A 9,370-nucleotide genomic window follows, 5' to 3' on the forward strand; every position below is an offset into this window, starting at 1 on the left:
CAACAGAAAATACTTTCTCCCTAACCTGATATGAAGTGTGCGCTGCACATGTGAGCATTTTTGATGATGGCCTCCGTCCAGTCCTTTGGCCTTATCACATTAAACCATAGTTGTCTTTGTTTTTGTTGACGGGCAGTGACGGCTGGTTTTGAGCCATGACTCCTTCTATTCTGGCTCCCAATAACACAACAAGACTTTCGTCGACCTGATAAAAGAAATTTTTTGAAATTTTGTGACATCATCCCAATGTGAAGTCTATAGGCCGAGTGGGAACATGCAGGCAGGAGCAGCTGGAGAAACACTATTGCTCATATTCAGTGGGCTGCACACCCCGGAAGTAAGCCCAGAAGCTAGAAACTTTTTTGAGTTATGCGTCAGGTGAGCAGTTCTCATTGGACTGAATAGGCACCATCTCCAAATCTAATAATACATCCACAATAAATATCCGTGACCACTGCAGAGGCATTTGTTCTGGGTGTGAATGCTAGATTTAACCTTTCCAACTAACGAAATAAGCCAGATGTTAGTGGGTGTTGGTGGGTTTTTGTGCAGCAGGAAGGAGTCAGCATCTAGTGGACATTACAGGAACTGCAGGTTGGAGTAATTCACATTGGCTTTGACTTTCAGTTGAGTTGTTAATTTCCCATAAATGTGAAAAATCTGTCAACGGCAACGTTATGTCACTCATCTCCTGGGTGAGTCAACTTGGTTTTGAAGTGACATTTTTTGTGATATTTTTGTGATGATATGTTTTATTTAAAGACATGCTTGTCTCTGGAAAATTGGTAAAACAAGTGGACTTATTTTTACCGGCTTGCAGATTTTTATTTTTATTTTTTCAGTTAACATATTTTTATGAAATTATAATCATAATTTTTAAATTGTTTTAAAGTAGTTTAATATGATAATTAAAAAATGAAAATTATTTTATATAATAACTAATGATGATAATAATAATAATAATAATAATAATAATAATAATAATAATAATAATTATTATTATTATTATTATTATTATTATTATTATTATTATTATTATTATAATAGTCATCAAGTTAATTTTGTTGACTAACAACTAATATAAAATAAGTATTTTATTTTTATAGATTATATTATATTTTTATTCATTTTTAAAAAAATCTATTTTATTTTTATAAAATTATTTTCTATTATTATTATTATTATTATTATTACCATCATAAGAATCGTCTTTGTTTCAGGAAAATTGGTTTAAAAAAAAAATAGATTTATTACCTGCTTGCATTTATTTTGAAGTTTACATATTTTTATACAATTATTTCATAAAATTATTATTATTTTTTTTAATAAAGTTGTTATTATTATTATTGTTGTTGTTGTTGTTGTTGTTGTTGTTATTATTAATATTATAAAATTGAAGTTTCAAAAACGTGAAAAATCTGTTGATGGCAACATTAGTTCACTTGTCTCTGTAAGTCAACTTGTTTTTGAGAGGTAATTTTTGTGTGTTTTACTAGAAAATGTCACAGTTTTAGGAAAATTCCCGAAATAAGTGGACTTATCTTTACCGGCTTAATGATTTTTATAAATTTACATACTTTTTTGTCAGTGTACATTTCTTGCAGCATGAAGTGTCAACATTTTTGTGAGACTGAGTGTTTTGCGTACTTTCCTGTCGAGTGTGGTCCATTTCAGAGTCAGAGATTAGGTCAGAGCAGAGATAAGGCTCAGGTATGTGTTGTTAAAGGTTAGGGTTAAGTATGGAAGTTATGTTGTGTGTTTGTGGATGTGTGTGTGAGCTGCGGTTTTCAGAAGAGAAGTGCACATTTTTTCCTGGTAAATTTTTAAGTTTGGACCTGCTCCTGCGTCCTCCTATTTCCAGACGTGGATCATCCATATCTTTCTTTTTTTTGGTTTATTTTGGTCAGCGTAGACTGTCCCAGACTGTCCCATGATTCAACAGTGGTATGAGTTTACTTGTAGTTACTTGTGGAATGGAATGCTCACTGGTCGGACATGGCGCCTAAAGCATCACAAGAATGGAGGCAAGAGATCCCAGAGATGGGGCAACATCTATGCAGCTTGGCACCCTTGTCTCCGCCCTACTACACCACCCACAAATATAAAAAAGAAAACATGTTTTTATCCATACAAAGTTTTATCTGTACAAACAGTGAGGGCTGTGTCCTTCCCAGAAATGGCCCAAAGGGATGAGGTCTGCCAGGGAGGAGGCGTGGGGGGGTGTAGTTCAAGGACTTCTTATGTTTGGCTACTTTGGTGTGAACGCCATGATTCCAGTACTGGGAAGTAGCTCTTGGCAATGTGGTTAAGATCATAATCACAATGTTAATAAGGGCATATTTTTTATATCCATATACACAATATAAAACCTTGGGAAATGTGCTCAAAACACATAAAATGATCAACTTGATGTTCTTTGAAATGTACTGTTTGGCAACCATGGCCATCATGTGATATTTTTCCCTCTCTATATTAAGACCAATAAATTAAAGTTTTTCAACGAAACTTAGCTAAGAGAAATCATGTTTTTTATGTCAGTTTTATTTGGTGGATAGCTCTAAAATACTGCGATATTTAAGAGCTTCAGTTGAAGTCAAAGAAGGCAGTCAGAGGTGCGAATCCAAAGCTGCAGCAAATTAAAAATACTTCATACTACTTCACATGAAACGGTTCAGCCTGATGACGTTCTGTATTAGAGGTGTGCCGTGTCATCTTGTTCACAATAATACTGGTGTAATTTTTAATGATATGAAAAATTCATATCAGGATATCCACGATATTTCGTCTTGTTGACATATTGGCGTCATACTGTTACCCACGGCAACAACAAGCATGGCTGAAAATGAAATTATTACTGACTTCTAGGTGGTTCCAAAAAGAGGAGCAGCTTCAGTAGTGTGGAATAAACTGTGGCATCCTGAATGTTTTATGAACAGCCCCGGACTTCTTAGACTCTTTTAGTGACTTACCGCTCAGAGGGAACTCATTCAGCGGCTCCTCTGGCAGCAGCACAGCGTCTCTCTCTCTCCTCTCTCGCCGTGTGCACACGGGAGACGGTGTCATCAAGTGATTTTGTCATAAATCTTTGGTAATATAAACTTATGTGCCACTTGCAGTTTGACAAAAAATCCGTATATGTGAATGTGTGATAGTTGTGGTATCATAACAACCTGTCACAGGTTACAGCGTGATGATTAGAGGAGAAATGGCAGAGCATAAAGGTCCAGGTGGGAAAAAAACAACAACTCAATCACTTAGGATTTCACCTGTTGATCTATATAGATAGATCCCAGGGGACATTTTTTGTATTTGGAAGCTAATTTGTGGTAGATTTTATTTAGTTGAACTATTAATATTGTATACAGAATCTGAATCTCAGTACTGTTGTTCACAAACTGAAGAAATGAGAGATCATTTTAGTTTTTATTGAATATTTGAAGGAAAACTATTTAATTTATTTTGTTGCAATTCTATTTTCTTAAATTAATTATATATATTTTTTTTTGTTGTTGTTTTTTTGTTATTTTTTTTTTTTTTACTCATTTTGCATATTGTCAAGAATATCATTATTGCAAAGATACCCTGAAATATCAAGACATTGTTTTAGGGCCATATCGGCCACCTCTACTTTGTAGTCTCATTTAGCCACTTGTTAGCAACTGCCTTATTAGAGATAGGTAAAAGATTCAAAATTCATCAGTGGGTTATTTACTGTCGTATTTTTTGTCATAGAATAAAATGGTAAAATCCCCAAAACTGGTGTTAATGATGGACCTTATTTCAGGTGTCTAACCAAAAATCAGTTCAGAAAACTCATTGACTTAGAGATGAGGGAACTAAGGTTCTTTGTGAGCTGTAATGGAGACGAATCTTGTAAAGTTACCTTTGTTAAATGTTGCTGTTGTCCCTGGCTTCATATGAGAAGAGGAATAGTCAGCTAGCCACTAGGCTAATTTATACAATGTAAAATGCCATAGGCTTGTGCTAATAACATTAGCATGTTGTATTTGTGGGGAAAATGTGTCCAGATAAAGACAAGTGTTTGTCTGTGAATGCTGCGAGTTATAGTGAAGCTGATTTGTGTACTTGTTTGAAATTGTCTCTATTAACACACATTATGTTTAATGTGTGTTTTGAATCAACTAAACTTAACAGCACTTCACTGAAACCCCACCACCGACTAGTGTTTTTGTGGTGGAACTGCAGCAGACACACCACCACACAAGTGTTAATGCTCTCAACAATACTTCCTACAGTTGCTATTAGCTAGCAGTTAAGTTAACTCACTGGTGAAATAGGCAGCGGAGGGTTAAACTGGCTACAAACAACTTTTTAAAAAGCTTGAACACAGCTTGTCTTTATGCCAGTGGTTCGTGGGAACGGTATAAGCCCTAAAAGGTGTCGTGATATATAAATGAATGGAATTGGTGGAGGAAACGCCTTCAGCCCATCAATTATTTTTTATGTGTCAGGATAATTGTGGCTTAAATAATCAGGTGGAATTCTGTGAGTAATCTACCTGCCAATCAGACTTTCTGAAACACAACCAGATCCATTAAACGCTGATTGCTCAACAAAATGGTTGTAATGGCAGACAAGATTTTAAAACCACAGCTGTGTCGAAACTTGCCAGGATCGGATTGTGTCTGCCAGTTTTCCGTGTAGGTAACAAACCAGATCTGTATCTGGAGACCAGAGAGACTTCCAGTGCCAGCCAAACGGAAATCTTTCTGTGGCTGAGGAGGATATTTGAAGCATGTGAGCCGCTCAGTAGGACAGGAAACCGACCAGCCTGTCAGTTTAAGGGTCTTCCCTCAAGAGGTGACGGTTGGCTATTGAAGTGAGACTTTCATTTAGTGGCTAGAAATTGAAAGAAAGAATGAACATTTTAAATGGAACAATGATAAACTGGGATGTTCAGCCAGGCGCGGTTTTGTCTCTTGAGGTGTTTTTGACCGAACGTTTCTGCCCACCGGGAAGTTCCCCCGAGAACTACATGGTTTTGAACTGTTTTGTATTCACACCCCCAACAGGAACACTAAAGTGACGTGCTGTAAGTTGGCCAGTGGTTGGTATAGTAACGGCACTTTCGCTTTGATGGGTCAAACTCACGTTGTATTACCGCCATATAATCAGTAAAGCCTGGACTTTACTGTTGGTGTATTTGTCCGTGTTTTCTGTCATTGTTTCGTTGGTATTACACTCTGGTTCGACCAGTCCACGTACACTTCCGTCACTCATTCACACTTCCTCCTGTGCTGGGAGATTTCCTGCCTTCTAAGGAACAGCAAGTATCTTCTTTGAAATAGGAGCTTAAAAAGTCCCTCAAAACAGCGTTCTAAGAGCTACGATCGTTCCTAGTCCTGACAGTGGACACAACCAAAAAGGCGGCTCTTAGAACTATGCAGAAGTTCCTCAGGTCCAAATGCAAATAGCATCCATTTCCATTTTGGTCATACTGCATAACTGTATAAACAGCTGACTGGGGGCAGGTCACATGTAGTGACAGGGGTCAGATGGCTTAATTTAAAATGGTTTTGAGCTTTTAGAAGATCAGATATGGTCTACTATTGTCCACTTATTTACAGGGGTGTAAGAAAAGAACGATACATATGAGTATCTGGATATGTTTGGTGATACATAGTATAGTTTGTATGCAAATGCAAAAATTTGTAATAGTGGTTTTGTGTTGTGTTTAAACCCCCGAGTGTTTTAAGTTTTTTTCAGCCATTTGACTTTTTCGCTTGGTGTTTGTTGGACCCATCCACCACCCTTCCCGCCCGCCCTAGTTGGATTTTCGCCACCTTCACTTTTGTTTTTGTCCCACCGCATTTGTCCTGATGCGGCTAAACTATGACGGTGACCGGCCGTGTATCATGCCAGCGTTAAAAGACGACCTTTTTCATCTGGTGCCGCAAGTCACTGCCCAAGTTTCGGATTTCAACGACTTCAGAGTCTCAATTCCACTACAGAAGAGACTTGATGATCGCTCAAATTAGGAGGGGAAAAAAGAGGATATATCGATATTGGTATCGGTCAAATGAGTTGTTACCTATCGGCATAACAGACATCAGCAAAAAATCCAATATCGTGCATCTCTACAATGCAGCCCTCATGTCTCTCAGTCAGTTTACATCTATGCATTGACTTGAGTCAAGCAAATTTGGCGAGGGCCCATTCACTGGAGCTTTTTAAGGATTGCTAATTAGCAAATGTTTTCACGCTAACAGGCTAAAATAAGATGGTGAACATGGTTGATATTATACCTGATAAACATCAGCATGTAACCATTTGGAGCATTTAGCTCAAAGCACAGCTGTGCCTAAGTTTAGCCCCACAGAGCTACTAGCATAGTTTTCATCCTGCTACTGTTACCCCGAAGATAATTGTGTCATTGGAGAGTTTTATTGTCCCGAGGATGGTCTGCAATCTATTACAGAGACTTTTAAATCCAGTCAGAAGTAAAGTCCTTGAGGAACACTCAATCTTTGTCGTTTTTTATGAGCTCGGATTCATGTTTAGAACCAAATACAACAGTCTGTTGTGGTTACCATCGTTGCGCCCTGTCCTCTCGTCCTCTATTTAATCCAGCAGAAACCCTCCAAACACCTCACACCTCATTGTGTCACCAGAGATGTGAGTGTTTCACGTTGGCCTGCGAGTCCTCACGTGAGGCTCCTGACAGGAACATGTGCATTTACTCCACACGTCATTCCATCTGCCCTGGAGGAGTAACGCTGCTGTGGCAGAATGCGGAGTATGTTCCCCCAGATAAGACTGTCAAACAGTGTTAAATGTCTGATCTCGGGGGAGCATCGCAGGCAGAGGGGCTGACGCAGGGAGGGCCGCCGACTTGTTTTGACCCCACGTCGGAGCGCTGCGCTCTCACAAGGGTGTTTACCGATGACCACGTCGCAGAAGTATGCAGTGACGGGCTGACTTGTGCAACCGCTGCTATGCATTGATGGGGCGCGGAGGGGGGGCAGGTGGTGTTTTATGACCTCGAGCATTCCTGAATTATGCATTAGGTAGTACTGCTCAGGCTGTGCTCGTACTGACTCAGACTTCCAGAATTCCAGGTTTTACTGGACTCAATCTGGTTCTATGTGATGTTTGTCACATTTTATAACCATTACTGGAAATTAAGTCATTTTGTTTTGATTTTTTTGACATAAACATTCAGCCTACCATACACTACAAGACTCTGAAAACACTTTTATTAGATCAATCACACATAAGATTTTACAAAGATTGGGGATCTAGCAGGTTCACTGTTTGCAAGATTACAACCAGATTCTTTTTGAGGTTATTTCCCATCCCGCTCCTGGTGGAAAACACAACTCCAAACTCCCTTTAAGAAATATGACGATTTAACAATTCCTTACGTGTCTGCAAAACACATAACTCTACAAACACAAAATAAAAGGTGTCATATGTTGACTGTATTTTTGTCAATTCTGCATCAATATAATCCCATTTTGGATACTGATGCCTCAACCCACTACCAGCCTCCGTTGGCTTGCTGCCCTATTTTAGTCGGAGGAGACCATGAGAATGAGAGGAGAACTGATTCAGAAATTAAAATTACTCACTAAAATAAGAGCTGGTTGGTGAATCAGACACACACTGAGTTAAACACAGACTCTTGTTCACTTCACAGCTCCACCAGTTTCTCCTCCTTTTTTGAACCAAGACTTGTTCACGGTCTTGCGCCTCAACGTCAGTATCTGCATGAGCTAAAACTAAAGACTTGAGATAGTATTAAACTTGTTTGATTTTGTCTGAACATCAAGAAGAGAAAAAGACTGACTTGAGACTGAGATTTATGACACTTTAAACTCAACGATCGAAGGACTGTTCCAATGTCAACACTCACTGTCACCTCCCACTACAATAGGAGGCTTGTGGCGAGTTATGGTGACAAAATCCAAAATATGAAGTTTGTACGTAAATACAGTTCATCTTTAAGGATTATATTGTTGCCAAATTGACAAGAATCCTGTCGACATATGAAGCCTTTTATTTTGTGTTTCTAGAGTTATGTGTTTTGCGGACATGTGAGGAAATGTTAGAATTTCATATTTCTTAAAGGGAGTTTGGTGTAATATTTTCCACCAGGAGCAGGATGGTAAATAATCTTAAAAGGAATCTAGCTGTAGTCTTGCAAACAGTGACCTTGCAAGACCCCCAATCCTTGCAAAATCGTATAATGTGTGACTGGTCTGTTAAAAGTATTTTTAAAGTCATGTTGTGTATGGTAGGCAGAATGTTTATGTCCCAGAAATCCAAACAAACTGACTTTATTTCCAGTAATGGTTAGAAAATGTGACAAACATCACATGGAACCAGTCGGAGTCCAGTAAAACCTGGAAATCTGAGTCAGAACGAGGACAGCCTGGGCAGCACTACAACTGAGATGAAACTCATGACTTTATTGAGACACTGGAAATTTGTCTGCCACAGTAAATTCGCTCAAAAACTCATTGACTGTTAGGCCAGTGTTAAGGTCAGGCTGGTATCAGACTGGGATAGAACTTCTTTTAAATACTAGATAACAGCTGATCACATCATCCACCTCTGATGAGATGCTACAGAAAACATGTATAAAACCTTATAGTGAAATGTTGTAAAGTCTAAACACTGTCAGACATTTCATGTTGGTGTTGTTTATCAGTGTCCAACTGCAATACAGTCAGTGGGTGTTTCTCAAAGTCAAGGAAGGATCCTTAAATGGCTGCATTTCAAGGACTGTCCCATGTCAAGGATCCTTTACATTTGACAGAGGACTGAGTTCTTCCTTCAGAGAACTTTCAAGGATGCATGTGTGTATCCTCAGTGGGTATAAAATACCCACAATTCTTTGCGAACAACGCAGGACCTCTCCAGTGACACCTGCACCAGCGGAGCTCAGCAGGATTTAGATAAATATGTCATTTATTTGGATTAATATCTCCAGGAGTTTTTATCACACAAGCATGAAAAACATATTGACAGGAACCTCATAATGTACACTTTCCAATGTGCCCACTGCTGAATATTAGAGTTTTTAAAATATGTGATTTAGATAAAACATAGAAGTTTTAAAAATCAGTCACAGCACTGATGGAGCGCAAAGTGTTAAGTAAGGAAGGACCCGTTCTACCAAGGAAGGATCCTTGACCTTGAGAAACACTGAAAGTTTGGTCATAGTTGGGGGGTGCGGTGAGGGTGGAGTTGGCAAGAGGGCCAACAGTCCTCTTCCCCTACAGCTGTTAAGACTAGCATGTTTTAGTGAATTCTACGCATGTTTCGAGACGGAACAGCAGCGCTAACGCTACTCAACGGCATTAGCCTATGCTGTGATGATGTCTTATAATGTTACTGCAAAGGG

Source organism: Epinephelus lanceolatus, chromosome 14, assembly GCF_041903045.1.
Source record: "Epinephelus lanceolatus isolate andai-2023 chromosome 14, ASM4190304v1, whole genome shotgun sequence".
In the NCBI taxonomy this organism is placed as follows: Eukaryota; Metazoa; Chordata; class Actinopteri; order Perciformes; family Serranidae; genus Epinephelus; species Epinephelus lanceolatus.